The 16,476-nt window shown below is 38.6% G+C and overlaps 1 protein-coding gene across 1 annotated transcript in view; it reads left to right on the forward strand.

The window, feature by feature from the left end:
- Positions 1-4,847: 4,847 nt before the first annotated feature.
- The window catches only part of LOC107101151 (transcriptional enhancer factor TEF-1-like), an 82,028-nt gene continuing 70,399 nt past the window's right edge, over positions 4,848-16,476 (forward strand). Inside the window, exon 1 of the mRNA XM_015399942.1 lies at positions 4,848-5,051. The gene's annotated coding sequence lies outside the window, so the exon portion shown is untranslated. The remainder of the gene's footprint in view (positions 5,052-16,476) is intronic.

The following is a 16,476-nucleotide window of genomic DNA, read 5'->3' on the forward strand; positions in this document are numbered from 1 at the left end:
TAGCAGCTGGACCCACCGGTGGGTCCGTAGGGTTCTAGGGGTTAACCCCACACTGCTCCCTGGGCGCCCCACGATGGCAGCCCACTTGGGTTAAATGTGAGATCAATAAAGTTCAATTATTATGAATGTCTTCAAATGGAAACAGTACATACAGCAGTATTCATTGTTTTATTTTTTTATTTTATCTAGTGATTTATTCCAAAGGAGACTGTGGTGCACCGTCAGACTCACAGCTATAAATCTCCAAACAAATGGAACGCAACAGAGCCCTGAAGGTAGACATTTTACTGCTGGATCAACCTGACTTTATTCACACTGGTCTTCCTGAAAAGTCTTAATGATATCAAATAAAGATGTGGTCTGTTGGATGTGGTGCTTTAAAATACACCTAAAGCTGTTTCTCCATTTTAGTCAGGTGTTCTGAATGTTGCCCTTCCCTTTGAAACGTAGAAATGCCTGAATTTTATCAGAAGAAAAACACAAAATGAAAAATTCAACAAAAAAAACTAAAGATCCACCGCAGTAGAAGTCAGATAGGTTTGTTTTGCTTCTGTGTGCAGTGATCCAGCAGGAAGAGGGTGTCAGATTCCTGGCATCTCTGGCGTTAATAAAACATCAGGAAACCAGGTGGGGTCAGAGCTGAGGTCAGACTGTTGACCCGAAGGTCACAGCGCTGAATGTTTTACTGGCAGGCTCCGTGTTTGCACTGCTCCGGGTCTGAGATTGAGCCTCACATGGCTCCGCCAAGAACCACACAGTCCACATGTGAATCAGCTGTTTGTATTCGTCTGGAAGAATTTCATCTTACACACACAAACACGGACACGCTGCCGTGAGGAATGCTTTCCCGCCAGCCACTCGTCCAGCCGGGGCTCGGAGGCGGCGTCGGGTTGCAGGCGGTGTACCTGGGGGTTGTGACTCCTGCATATCTGTGTTTGTTTTATGTCAAAGGCCCCTCCCTCTGAGGAGATGACAGTCCAGAACAGCCAGAGGGGGTGAAACCTGAGATAGGCAGAGCTTAGTAGTAAACAACAACTCCTTTATGAGGCGAGGTGGCTGCCTGCTGCATTCAAAGATCTGAGGGAGGAAGGGGGGGACACAAAGACAGCCCCCACACCCCGGGGTGTAAGGAAGCTGACGCGGTTAGTTTAATCTCACTGTTTGTAAATGTAATGTTTGACTCTTCTGGACAGACTGGTTTAGATGCTGATTAAGCTTTTTATTGGGTACTTCTTTGTTAAAAAATGAAAGTAAATCATCAATCGCTCACATCTGATTTCAAATAAATATCTTACCTGAGAAATTGCTTTGATTTATTCAGAGATGGGAAGTAACGAAGTACAAATACTTCGTTACTGTACTCAAGTAGATTTTTCTGATATTTTTACTTTACTACTTATTTTTATGGCGACTTTTTACTTCTACTCCTTACATTTTTACACAAATATCTGTACTTTCTACTCCTTACATTTTAAAAAATTGGCTCGTTACTTTAGTTTTGAATCATTTCAATGGAGTTACCGTTATTATTTTTCACGTCATCAATACCAAATTCAATCTAATTGGATGGGAATCTACGTTGCATTTGACGCACCACTACAAGATGAATGGACAGATTCGGCGGTATTCATTGGCGGCAAATCATTGCAGCTTGGTGGCGGTGGCGTTAGCATAGTAGCATGGACGACGAGATGATTGAAAATGAACACAACGGAGATCTAGTCCTATTGGCAGACATCCATTTAAAATGTAGGCAACGGCATGAAAAAAGTGGTTTCTACTTTTACTTTTATACTTTAAGTAAATTTACAAGCCTGTACTTTGTTACTTTTACTTGAGTAAAGAAGTTTAATCAGTACTTCCACTTTTACCAGAGTATTTTTTAACACAAGTATCTGTACTTTTACTCAAGTACGGAAAGTGAGTACTTTTGCCATCTCTGGATTTATTAGACTAAATTGCTGAATCATCCAAAGAAAATGCATTTTCACAGGCAGGAACTGTTAAATGAGAGCCTTCCAGCCGGTGAACCTCTCAGGTTCTGGTTGGGTTTATCGGTGAGTTCTAACTAGTTACATTTCCTTTGGTAACTTTTTAACAAACATTCACTTGTAGAAATAGTTTTACTGCGCCATTCTTTCTACATTTACTTGCGAAAGAAGTAATTGAACTTTATTGATCTCACACTGGAAAAATTCATCCTCTACATTTAACCCATCCCCTTAGGGAGCAGTGGGCTGCCATTGTGCAGCGCCCAGGGAGCAATCAGAGGTTAAGGGTTTTCCTCAGGAACCCAGAGTGGAGGCTGTGGGGATCGAACTGGGGAACTTGCAACCTTCTCAGAACACAAGTACACTGCTCTAACCACTAGGCCAACACTCTCAAACTGTTTAATGGTGACGAGGATACACTTTATATGATTCTGTTTGTATATGTGAACGCTGGATAAACTCCTTAGGCAAGTGGTTTCAACGTTTTCCAGGCCAAGGACCCCCAAACCGATGACAAGATGGAGCAGGGACCCCTAATTATATAGATATTGTATGAAATTGTGTTATACCGAAACTGGTCCTATAGTCACTCTATTACAGCTGGAGTAATGCAACGAAAGTAAATAAATGGGATTTTTAAAGTATTTCTGATTCTGATTCCTGGTTGATGGTACAGGTGTTGTGAATGAAACGGTGCCCAGCTTGAAAGAGCTCCTGTGTGTCGCTGAATGTGAGCATTGATGACTGAAAGACATCTGCCTCCATTTATCTGTTTACTACAGTTTACTACTGTTTACTAAATTCATATTAATGTAGATTTAAAGACATTTCAATTAGTGGAAAAAATTTGCAGGGGAATAAAAAAAAAAGTCTAATCAACAAAAACTTTCGCAACACCCATGCAGTACCTCCGTGGTCCCCCTAGGGGTCTTGGACCCCTTGTTAAAGTTCTCTGCCTTAGGATATCACCTAAAAAGCGCCCAATTAGCCGTGCAGCATAGAGAAGCAGCGTAACCTTTCTGCTTTGATCAGAAGGTAAAGAAAGATACGATGATAGAAAAAGACATCCTGGCAATAAACACAGTAGATGAGGTTGGCTTTGGTAAATGAATGTGTTCATGGAGCTGAGTTTTAACATTCCTCTGAGAGCAACCAGAACCAGTAACACCAGTTTAAAGGAGCTGCTAGCAGCAAAAAGTCTCTCTCTTCACTGATTACACAGAGAACAGAAAGCTATATCACAGTTAAGGGCTGCTTATCCTCCCACAGCAGTGTGTCGCAGTGAGTTGTCGCAGTTATTTTTGATTTATGCCTCATAAAGCGTGGTCTGCGCTATGTTATGTGCAACAACGGAGGGGCGAAAAAGAGCGGGGATCCAGGTGAAAAAAGGGTCCCAGCGTTCTCACGCACCTCACTTCTTTAGCTGGCCCAACTTCACGAGTCGTTTTCCACGAGCCGGTCAGGCACCAAACAGGAAATACGCATAGTGTAGAGTGTCTGCAGAAGGGGTGGCGACATATCTGCGTTAACTGCAACACACACGCAGTCCAACTCATTGAAACAAATTGGTAAACAGTCTGACGGTAATGATAGCTTTAAATATATTGGAAATTAAAGGTTTTTCAAATTTTTTATTCATCTTTTCTTTATTCCATATCAAACCAGGTACTTGCAACCTTCTCAGAGTACAAGGGCACTGCTCTAACCACTAGACCAACACTCCATTACCATTTACCATTAACCTAGGGTAAAACTGTTATGAAGAATGTCTACTCTTACTTGAGTATTTTGTTTTTTTACTACTCTTCCCACTATGAGTATCTTCAGAAAAAACACATTTGAAATGCTCCAGATAAAGACATACAGTTTGAGTTTGGCTAAAATGAGAATTTCGTTTTGTTGTCTTAATCTTTCTTATATCTTTTATGAAGGTCATTATAACATACAGCACAAAGTGTCAGTATGTCACTGGAGGAAGTTACTCTAACACACAGTATGTTACATAATATATTGATTTTGTCTTGTTTTGGAAATCTGATGCTATGATTAGTCACTCAGTCTTAGCAATTAGTTTTTTACTCTTCTCTTTTTACTCTTTTTTACTTATACATGAGTAAAAAATAGTCCAATCTTTTGGCACGCTTCCCACCTTTAGTTGGATTTAAAATCTACAAAGATAATAAAAAATAACACATAAAGCTCTATTCAATCTAAAACCAGCAGTTTTTTATTGACAAACAAACAATCCAATGTGTTGAAACTGAAAACAAGTAAGTTGCCAAAGTCCAAAAACCTTCAGATGGTTAGGAAAACAAGGCTTTTAAACACTTTATGGTATGGTGATAGCAGTATCATGCTGAGGGATTGTAACAATTAAAAACCCATGTAACATTAGACATTTTCTGGACAAAATCTCCAAAAAGAATTTAAGAAAAAAAAATATTTTATGAAAGAAACTAAACAAAATAATGGTTTAGTAGACCCCAGTTTACTGGAAATGATTTAGTTGAAAGTTTATGACTATTTCTGATGAGTTTAGTGTGTTTGCAAAAATAAACAAATATTATTAGATGTGGTAGTTATTGTGTAAATCTTACAGTTACCGACTAAGCATATTTTTTCTTATCTGGTGTCCAGCCGAGCAGAGCAGACCGTGTCTCTATCTGCCCCCCAGAGTTTAGGCGCTGCTCCACTCTTTTCTTTTGTTATTGAAGCAGCAGCCCTTACAGTCCGCTCCCTCCCTCCGTCTCTTTCCTTTTTTTTCACCCATCCTCCCATCTCTCACTCACTCCGTTTCATCCAGGGTGACGCCAGTCCCTCTCACCCCGCCCCGTTCAACTCAGTCCGCTGCGTTCATTTCATTCCTGCTCCCATTCCGCGCATATTTCGCATCCTTGGAGAGACGCTGCGCATTTTACGCACTCCGCGCGCCCCGATCGTCCATCAGCGCCAAGCCGAGTGCGCCGTCCGGAGTTGGCCGAGCGCTTCCCGGTTCTACGGCGGCTCCGATCCGGTGGGAAAAGTGGGAATTAAAAGGAGAAAAGCGGCGTTTGGATCGAGGTAAGTTCCCTAGGAGGAGTCCCCCTCCTCCCCTCCCTCCACCAAACGATCACCTCTTCAGGATCCGCGTCTCAAATCTCCCGGTTTCGCTCGTTTCTTAAATAAAAAAGCAGTTTGAGCCAAAAAGGATTAAAACATTTCCACATGTTGATGTTAAACAAGCTGATTTTTTCCCCCCGAATCGCGTCCAGCCTCCCAGCGACAGCTTCCACTCCAGTTTTATTATTTCCCCTGTTCTCCCTCCTCGACACCAAAACACCCAGAAATCTTCCTCTTTTGACACTTTCCTCTCCCTTCCACCTCCTCTGGTTCCTTTTCTCCTGCTAGATCTCAGCCTGCGGGTGTCCTTAAATGGAGAGAGAAGCTTTCCGCTCTCAGAGCTGGGAGGCAGCTTAACAAAGCTGGGAGTGAATGGGGGACTTGTTGCATCGGCGGGGTTTTCTCTCTCCCTGCACAGCCAGCCAGGCCCCAGTCAGGGAAACAGGCCACAGGCTGATAACAGCCAGTGTTTACCCAGTGGATGCAGCATATCATCTGCTTCAAGCATAAAGGCTTTTAAAATCAGAGACAAAAAAAAAACTCTGATTTTTTCCAATTAAAACCTGTTTTTTATTCTGCTGACACATGTTGATTTACTATATCTGTGTTTTCTGAGACTTTTCCTGAGAACATCATTTAAACCCCCCATTCTCTCACTCTTGTGTTTTTTGGAATATTGATTAAAGGGTTTGTTCTTTGGCCTTTTATAGCCTGAGATCTGTGGCGGTGCAGGAAAAACCACAATGTCATTTTTGGAGGAAAATTACAGCCCTGGATGAAGCAGGGCAGATGCTCTTCTTCTGGAACAGCGAGCCCCTTTTGTCTGATGTCTTACAAGATGTGCTATTTGGGATGAAAAGCGATTAAAAGTGAGAGAAGGAGAGTTACTGGTTGTTTTTTGATGCGAATGTGGTGTTCAGATGATGAGTAAAATCACCAGTATAGGATAAATACTTTGTCTCAAATGCAGTTTTGCTGCAGTGTTACAGTTGTAGAACTAAAATTGCTTAATTGTATTAAAAACAGCTCATATATATATAAAAAAAAAGGGAACTAATCCTTTTTGCTACCGATTTTTAAGATTAAACGTGCCTCGAAGTATAAACTGATGCACTAATCGAGACTTTTTGGAGGTCTGACCTACAGGTTTTATGCGGTTCTATTTTTATTTTATTTTTTGTCTGAACAGAAACAATAAAAAGGTGTTCAGAGTCTTTCATCTGGCTAATTTTCATTACATGCACAATTCCTACAGAAACTACACTAAAAAAAGTAATGCAGCCGCTTTTGACATTTACTTAATCATATTTAGTAACTTTTACACAATTGTTTTATGTCCTACCCTCCTAACATGAAACAATTGTGTTAAAGTAACTAAATATGATTAAGTAAATACAAAAAAAATGTTGCATTATATTAGGCTGTGACCCCACATGGGTCAGAATTAAACTTTTTTTTTGGTTAATCACATTCCTAAAAAGCATTTAAGTTCAGCAGTCCTGCCGTTTTTGGTCAGTAAAAGCATCAACCAACAACACGTAGCTTTTTAGTGGAATACAAATCAGAGGTTAGAGATGAGCTTAGCTTCGTAAATGAGGATAATCGTTAAGATTTAATTTTATTTTCTTCTGTTGGATTCATAAGAGCTTAAGAAACCTACAACATTTACCGTTTTCTTTAAGCAAACGTTTTCCTACTTAACTTCACCGACTGAATGGACCTGTGGTGGAGCATGGTGGTGGTGTTATGATGCTTTGGGATGCTTTTCATGCTGGTTGTGAAGTGAACCGTTTAGATTGAATAGAACTAGAGTCTTTACTTAATACCGTTAATTGCTGATATTAAAAAATTTAATATCAGCAATTAACGATGTCATAGTAGTCATCTGTAGGGACGTGCTACATTATCGGCACGTTATGACCTTTAAAACTGAATATCAGACGTTTCTAGGGTTGTAAAAAGTATCGATACTCAAAAAAGTATCGAAACTAAAACGTTGTATCCGTATACAAAGTATTGATACAGCCATCTAAAGTGCAGAATAGTGGAAAATGCACTTTCTGAACACTGTGTGATTGAATAATTCTGTGCATTTTTCAGTTTCAGACTGAAAAACATCTGCAAAACATAGGCAAGGAAGGAACACTTAATTTTAATTCTGTAAGTTTTTTATCAAGCTTGCTTAATGTTGTGCACAGCATACAACCTCAAAATATTATTCTTATTGTTTTTTTATTTATTTCTTGTATTTTTTTAGTAATGAAAATATTTCTGTTGAATTTTAGAGACTTTGTTTTTATCCTTGTGGTATCGAAAAGGGTATCGAGTATCGAATATTTTACTTAGTATCGGTATCGAGTTGAAAAGTTTAGTATCGTGACAACCCTAGACGTTTCACCATTTTAACTCAACTTATTGTGATAAAGATGATTTTTGCCTTCAGGGTTTGAGGGAAGCAAGCGATGCATTAGTCACAGGAGAGATGCAAAAGTTAAGACGTTTGTGGTTTGGATGTTTCGTAATGCTTCAGAAACCAAAGACTTCAAAGTAGTTCTAGAGGAAAAAAGTATACATTTTCAATCGATAAAGACACTTCACTTTTTGAAATACTTAATTTATCCGTAATTTAACTTTGGTACTTTAAAGACGGGGAAAATAATCAGTGGATTAATGTCTATTCTGATTTTAACTGGTCGCTCTGCTCCTTGTTCCTTGATAAAGGTCGATGTTTTGAATCCAACACTAAATAAAGTTTTCTTATATAAAAGAAAACATTTTTGACGTCTTTATAGAGGGAATATTGTGAAACTTCTTGTTTAAGAAGCTCTAAATCGGAAGAGAAATCCAGAGAATCTTAGCAGGAAGTTTGGAACTGGAAGGAAATGGGGAGAAGTGGATCTTTAGTTTTCTGTCGATCAGAGCCTTCGGTTTGATCGGAAACTCTCGGTTCGGCTTCGTCGACGGATAAATCACTGCCTGTGATTCTGTTTCTCTAATAATTGAACACGTTCTGTTCCAGTCTTTTCTGTTTCACGTTTCTACATCAGTGAACCGTATCAGATTATTTCTGTGGACTATGTTTTGGACTTCTTAAACCGTCACACTCAGTTTTTAATTTTCATTTCTTCCATTGTTCTAAAATAAAAAGCTGTGACTAAGCTGAAAGTGTAACAGAGAAAGCATTTGTGTGTCTGTCATTGTGTTTAAGCCTGCTTTGTCAGTCACTCTGGGCAAACAGTCTCCACTTTCCTCCCCCCTCCGTCTCTCTCGGCCCCCTCAGCGCCTCTCCCTCTCCTCTCCAGTTCGTTGACATCTGTTTTGAGAGCTCTGTGCACCTGTAGAGATCCAGGAAGTGTGTGTGTGTGTGTGTGTGTCAGGGAGAGAGGGAGGGAGGGAGGTGCAAAATGCAAATCTGTGCGTTTGTTCTGGGTCCGAGCAACGCAGGCCGACTGACTAATGACTATTTGGTGTGTGTGTTGTGTGCTTGTACACTTGTGTGTTTGCCTCTTGCCGTCCAGGCCTCTATTGTTGCTGCAGCAGCAACAGGCGTCGCTGGCCGAGGACGCACCATATGTTCTCTGTGTGCTTTAGTCACAAACGCGCTCACGTTTATGTGTGTGTTCATCTCCTCCACCAATGCTGCTGCAATATGGTGGAGTTTGGAGATGCAGCCTGCTCCCCAGACTCCCTCCTCCTTGTTGCCTCATCTGTCGTCTCATTTCTAGGCACAAAATCCGGCACACAGTTTTTTTTTTTTTTTTAAACAGGCTTGGGATTAGGAGGGGGAAATCTTCCTGGCATGAAATGAAGTCTTGTGACGCTGCATTTTGTTTTTTTTCTGAGCAGTTTTTGTTTGCATCAGTCGGATGAATCAACAGGTGATCCACTAAATCCCGTCTGCAGCCGTTTAGAGATTATTCCCTCTCTTTTCTCTCTTTCTAGGTTCGAATCCTTAGATTTTAGCACCTGGATGAATTTATTCAGACGTATTTAAAACTGTTAAGGTGGGGCGAGAGTCTGAGCTCCAGTGTAATGAAATTTGGGGAGTGGAGCCGGTTTATTAGAGCAACAAAGCCCTGTGTTTTTGTGTTGAGGGGCAAAGCAGTTAGGTGGGGTATGGGAGGGGGGCGTGCTTTGTTTAGAGGACTGGGGGAACAATGGGCATCCTCCTGGGTGGGGTGTGGGAGTGTGCAGGGAGTGGGGGGGCGGGTGGCTAGTTTCTGGCTGCAGGAGGCCGGTAGATCCAGCGCTGGCTCGTCTTTTGAGTTTCAAACTATTCTTTCTAGTTTAAAGTCTTTTATTAAATGCCACAGAAAGTACCGGAGCTGTCTCCCTTTGATTCCACCATCTGCAAGAAGACTCTAGAATGTTTTTTTAAAGATAAGTTCAGCTGTTTGGATATTTCCAATCCAGAAACTAAAGGCGGCTCAAGCTACAGTTCTCATTAAAGAGCCTCTGAAAGCAAATCTGTTGCATCTATTGATCATCAGCAGCTTTTAAAATGTTACTAAACAGAAACAAACCCTGGAATTAAGATTTGTTTCAATCAAATGCTAAAGAAATTCCTGGGTTGATAGAAGGATGTAGAGTTTCCCCCTCCTCCACCTATTGCTGCATGCTGCTGGTCAGCTGGCTTAGAAAGAGCTCCTTCATGTTTCGTTTGCTTACAGTATCACCTAACGCTGACATATTAAAACGACTGGTTGACTAATTAATATATTATCAATCTGTTACCTTTTTGTTGAAAAAAGTAAGAGGAAATGTCTACGATGAAAATAACGACTGAATTTAGTAGGTTTGCTATACAGCCAATGGTCAACGCCTAAAGCAGATACTTTTACAATGTCCTTCCTCCTGTTTAGCTTTAGAATAAAGGAAGTTTTAGAAAGTAACAAACCAGATTTTAACGTTTCTTTGTGTTATACTTTCTAAAGGTTTATCCTCCAGAGTGAGACTAGAGGGGAAAAAACAGGCTGCAGACTCTCTGATGATTGTAATTCAATGTCTCTGTCTTGGTTTGCCTGCAAGTCGTAGATTTGGTCATTTGTGCCGGTCCAACAGGTCCCTAAAGAGGCCAGTCCTCTGCTGCCAAACAACTTAACACCAAATAAAGAAAGCTCAATTACAGCTATGATCAGAAAAAAAAAGTGTTTTTGGAGGATATTTACAGATTTACTGCTAGAATCATTTGAATATTGATTCTATTGAATATAGCGGTACAATTCTACTTAAAATACCAGAAATTAAAACCTTCTAACTACTGATTTGATAAACAACTAAAGAAAAAAAAAAAGAAATTGTTTTCAAATTCTTTAATTCATTGTATTTATTTTTTTTTGTCCAAAATGTTAATTTCAGCAAATCACAGCATTGATTTAAACACTTTGAGTCGATACTCTAAGTTCAGTGTCAGTCCTGACATAAATGTATTGATTTAGCTGCTTTAATGGAATAAAGAAGATATTTGTCCCCTTAAAGATCAAAGCATGTTCTTCCAGAATTAAACTTGCATAGTAAGACGTCTCAAATTAGCAGAAGGAACCGTAATTCAGGACATTATAAGGCTTTGATGTGGCGCTGGGGGCCATGAAATGCCCTAAAAAATAACCAGATTCATCTACACAGCGTCTTCTTAATTTTACTCTGATTTCCATCCAGAAACTAACCTCATCAGTCTTTATTATCTCTTTGATAAGAAGCAGAAGCAGTTAGAAATCAAAAAACAATTATAACAGACAGTACCTTCATCCATAAGGGGCCGCCGCTGGTAAATACACGTCAAAAGCTGTAAAATAAATTCATTTTTAAGGAGAATATCAGATCTTTAAAGATTTTATTAAGAATATTGTTTAACAGGCAAGGGTACCAGCACTGAGAAAACATAATTTAACATGGGCCAGCCCAGGGGTGAGCTAGAGGGGGGGTGTGGCGCCCTTTAGCCAATCATTAGACACCTTACCAGCTGTTCTGTTGTTCCAAGACAGAACAAGCAGATCCACTCCAAACCAGAGGGGGGCAGCAGTGATACCTTCATGTGAAATATCTTGCATTGACATTTTGAACTTAGTATGTTAAAGGTATAGTGGAGGATTTTCGCAAATGTAAAAAAAAATGAAAATGCACAACCCTGTAGCCGCTACCAAGAGGGAACGCCTATTAAACGCGTTCGAGAACCCATTTCTCCTCGTGCACACTGTGTTTAAAAGTAGCTGTTTTTATCACTCATACAAGCTTACTTTCCAAAAGAAGATTTGCAATTTTTCCACTATGTCAGACTCACCACCGCTAAGTGAGAATGGGGACGACGTAAACATATCACCAGAATGATTGACAATTAAGAGGACCACTTATTTAGATGATCCACCCAGAAAAAAGAACATCCTCAATCCTTTAACCAAAAAGTGACAAAAGAAATACAGGTAATTAATTATATAATATAATTTGTAGGGATGCACGATATTGGGATTTTGGCCGATATCCGATATGCCGATATTTTAAAACTCATGTAGCCGATAACCGATATCGATACCGATGTTAAAGCTGGACAAAAATAAGTAGTCATTGAAAATAGCAGTTTTGTTATCCATTTCTGACACTTTGAAAAATAATATACTCAAATATATTTTCATATGCTGATATCAAATTGACTTTTAAAAACGCGGTATCGATCTATTTCACTTTCAAAATCTCGTGAAATGTCATCGTTCTGTTACAAACTCTCGTGATATTTTGCAAATTCTTGTGAGATTTTGTTAGTAAAATAGATCGATACCGCGTCAATATATCAACATATAAAAATATGGCAACATTTGGTGAATTTTCGGGGGATTTCGTAGCATAACGATGACATATAGCAATATTTCATTAGTAAAAGAGATTGATATGGTGTTTTTAAATGGCAATATATCAGCATATGAAGATATTGGGATATTTTAATGTATCAATATTTTTTCCCTCGTCTTTAGAAGTTTTTAAGTCTGTAAAAAAGAAGATTTTTAGGAAGAAGAAGAAGTAATATTTTTTTTTTTTTTTTTTTTAGACTTTAGAAACTCAGAAGCTGATCAAATATCGGGTTAAATATCGGTGGGGTGGCCGATGTCCGATATTCAGTTTAAAGGCCGATACCGATAGGGGGCCGATTATATCGTGCATCCCTACAATTTGATATATTATGTACAACCTTAATTTAAACAGAAGGGAAGTATAAATATGTGATTAGCTTTATTAGTGGGGGCCTCAGGAAAATCTGGTCTATCTGCAGTTATTTATTTAGAAAACATGCATGTTTACTGGGATCAGTATAGGTTGAGTGTGTGTCCCTTCCCCCCCTTGCTTGCCTACCTCTATCAGACTTTTCTGGAACCGCCACTGCAAGAAGAGCCAGTTTCTCTGGGTCAGTCTTTAGTAACGGGAAAGACAGCAGAAGAAGTAGGCAGATGTGGGTTAATCTGTGGACGTGGTTAAGGACAAAGGCTAAACGATTAGTCTGATCTGTGGAAAAGGAGCCACGTTCATTACTTCATCACAACTCAACTGATTTAAGAAAGAGATGAAGATGGGACACGATCCCACCCTTTCTGCCTTTAGGTTAAGTGGAAGAATTGCACCCCCACCCCATCACCCATCTCCATAGGAAGCCTGATTCAACCCCGGTGTTTCCTGACCACAGCAGGAAGCGAACAGGAAGCCTCCATTCGGACTAATTCTTGTGTACTTTCCCGGTCGGAGGAATTGACATGATAAACACGGAGGGACAACAGCTCCAGTCGGCTCTGCGATGCTTTCACAGCAGAGGAAGACTTCCCTGCTGTCGCCGCTCACCGCCTCTGCTTTGTGCAGGCAGCCACCCGTTACTCTCTGGTGGTTAACTTGTTGCAGGCTGGACATTTTGGTATCTTATTTTTTTTTTTTTTCCAGGAGCTTTCCTCAGATCGTTTCCTCACATTCTGGCTCCTTGGATGCCATTAGCAGCTAAGGGTTGAAACAGGAAATGAAACAAAAGAAGAAATCTGATCTTCCATTAGAGTCAGTAGGACTGTTTAAGTTTTCGAAGCTGAAACATGTTTAATCGTTCTTCGTAAATAAAAAGAGCTCTTGGCAATTGAATGTCCTTTTCCGGTCCAGCAGCTGGAGCTAAAGCAGCAAGTTTATCTTTGTTTTTTTAAACTGAAGCTCTGCAGATTTTTTTTATTACTTATTCGTTTTTTTATTATTATTATTTGAAATCACAAACACACAGTGGTACATTTTTTTTATCACTTCGCAGCATCTGTTGTTGGTGTTAATGAATAATATTTGTGCAGAATCTAAGCACTAAACTTAAAGTCTTTAGAGTTTCCACCAAAATGCATCATCTGTAGTAACAAAAACTTTAACTTTTTTAAGCAATGGTCCATATATTGATTGCTATGTTTAGTTTATTTAAATTTCTCACTTAGGTTTTACTTTTTTTTTTCTTTTATCTTTTTATATCTTATATAATTTGGAATCGTCAGCAGGCTTCCTAATGGTCGCCTAAATGTGGGAGTAAGATTTAGCGATAAGAATCTAAGGAGACAAAAAGGTGGATGATGGTGGATAAAACAGTATTAGAGGAAAAAAGGAATAGTTTTAATGCTAATCAGGAGTTTAACCAAAAATGGATCAAAGCTAATAAATCATGATGTAATAAAGTAATTTGTAACGGACAAATAATTAAAACCGTACTTTTTTATATTGCTTAAAAATGCATAACAATGAGTCTTAAATTGAATCTAAGAAAGCATTAAAAGTCTCCCTTTCCAATAACTGATCCTTAGCATATAGATAGTTAACTGAAGGAAATGCATTGGATTAGGAATGAGGATTATACCTGATTTATAGAAACTTATTATAATTTCTGAACATTTGATCCGATGTCTCCAACACATATTATCTTTTCTGTTTAAAGGACAAACCAGATCTGTTTGGGAAAAGACATTTTCTGGATTAAGTATCTTTTTTTTCCGGGAATATTTCCAATTTATGATTAACAGAGTTGAGTTAAATGAGATTGTTTGCAGTTCATGAAAACCTGGCTTATAGTTTTGTTGAAATAGTTAAACACGGTTCAATAATAGTTGCATTTTTTTTCCAAGAAGTATTTTTATGGATACTTGATTCTTGTCAGTAGAAGATAAATTATATAATATCTGCAAAATGGTTTATTTGATCTAAACTATGTTATAGAAACATTTAAAAGATGAGTTAATATTTGTTCAGGAGGAAAAAAAAAAACAATCCTGAAGTTACCGGGGGGTCAAAAAGAAAAAATATAGTTTTTTGTTTTTTTTCCCCCCATAAAAGTCAGTTTCAGATCAAAATATTAAACTGAAAAAAAAAAAAAACCCAAACCCAGACAAAAAGCCTCGAAGAAACAAAATAAAACATGGTGACCTTAGAAACGGTGCCCAGAGCAGAAAATAATGTCCAGTCTTTGCTGTTATTCATCACAAATCTACTGCTGTTCTTTATCGTTATGATAATATAGAAAAAAAATCCTCAGGTTTTAAAATTGCTAAACGCTTTTGGAAATGAATGAATAATGAAAAAAATTTTACTAATTTTTTATTATTTTTTTTATTGGTTCTTATATTTGTTTAGAGCAGCCAAAAATATCCTGAGAATATGAAATGTTTGACCTGTTGCTAGAATATCGGCCTTAATGTGGCAATAAAATAAAATAAAATTGTTCTAGTTTCATTTATAGTATTTCAAATATTTATCCGTTTTATTCTACATCATATAAAACACCTAAAACATTAAGGATGGACATATAAAATAACAACCAGACGTAATATGATTCACTCTGTTAACAGCGAAATGGTTTTATGGTCTTTAAACAAAAAAAGTACTTTTATTTTCATTCTGAGGCCAACTTCTATTCTGGGGCTTCTAAAATAACAATGATGACCAACAGGTTGTTTAAAACTATTTTGATTCTGTGTCACAAATTTATTAAAAATCCACTTAATTTATATTTTGTATTTAGTTTATAATTGTATTAAATATTAGACTTTCTTCCATTTCCAGTAGAACAGATTATTAGTGGGTTAATTCGTCTGCTCTGGCTGCCAGCCTGCATTCAGCTGCTTAACTGACGCTCAGCTCAACTGTAGACTTAAGGACAACAGAGATGCGTCAGAATCGGTTATTTCTGCTGCATGTTGACCTGATCTTTTGTTCTTTAGTTTCTGTTTTAACGTTCCTGTGAGATGGAAATGATCCTTCATTCAAACGGACAAAAATGCATCACATTTCTAGAATCTACACATTCTCTCACTCCAACACCTTCTTTTTTATCTATAAAAGGATAATAAACACAAGGAAACCATAAGAGAAATGTTTAGATAAGTGATGCATCCTCTTTATAAATTTTATTTAGTTTATTTATTAAATACCGTTTCCACGGGAGTGAAACTGGAACCTAATAGGGAAGACTAAAACACTTGCAGCTCCTAATTATCGATCTCAGGACCATAACACACAAACAGAGATTTATATATAGATTTGTTATAAAATAAGATAAAAGTTATAGAAAAGTATATTTAATTAAGCAACAAGTTTGTCTTTAACTTGATCAACATTAATTAAAATCGAAACAAAGTGTGTAAATCTTGTCGATGCATTTAAAGACAGAAAATTTGAGAGTTTTATGTTCCGATGCATTTAATGAACTAGAAAAAAATCTGACTTTTCACTTTTAGCCTATATTTAAGGAAAAGGTGAGCCATTGACTCGATTAACGACCTGTAGAGCGCTATATATATATATATATTCTGCATGTTCTGTTAGACAATAATAATAATTAAAGTTAAAACCCATGTTGAACACTTTCCTGCATGTTTACAGGATGAGCTGCTCTCCCTGCCTCTTAACCCGCCTCAGTCTAAATAAAGCAACACCCAAGTTTTAATGGACCGCAGATGGAATACACAGTTCAGGGGGCTAATTCACTTTGCGCGGGTGTTTGTGTGTTTTGAAGAGAGCAGAAGCGAGCGGAGCCCGTGCTAGCTGCAGAGGATGTAATTGTGGTGAGAGATGTGGGGGGGGGGGTCACTGTACTCTTTTAAAGCTCCTGTAGCCACACAGTTCTTCTTGGATAAGACTCATCCACGGACGCTTGTTCAGCCGCGGCACAATGCTCCCGTGTTCACACTTATTAAATGGTGTTGGTATTGCTGCAACCTCCCCCACGCTCCTTTTTTGTTCTATTGGCTCGTGCAGGATTTCATCCTGTGTGTGATGGTGCACATGTGACAGCAGCCATCCCAGTCCACCAGGAAGAGACCAGATAATGGCTCAGCCTGACTCAGCAAAAAAAAAAAAGAAATCCAAGCTGACTGAAAGAGCGGACAGAGGAGCCAAA

This window comes from Cyprinodon variegatus, unplaced genomic scaffold (assembly GCF_000732505.1).
Source record: "Cyprinodon variegatus isolate N-32 unplaced genomic scaffold, C_variegatus-1.0 Scaffold1059, whole genome shotgun sequence".
NCBI classification, from domain to species: domain Eukaryota; kingdom Metazoa; phylum Chordata; class Actinopteri; order Cyprinodontiformes; family Cyprinodontidae; genus Cyprinodon; species Cyprinodon variegatus.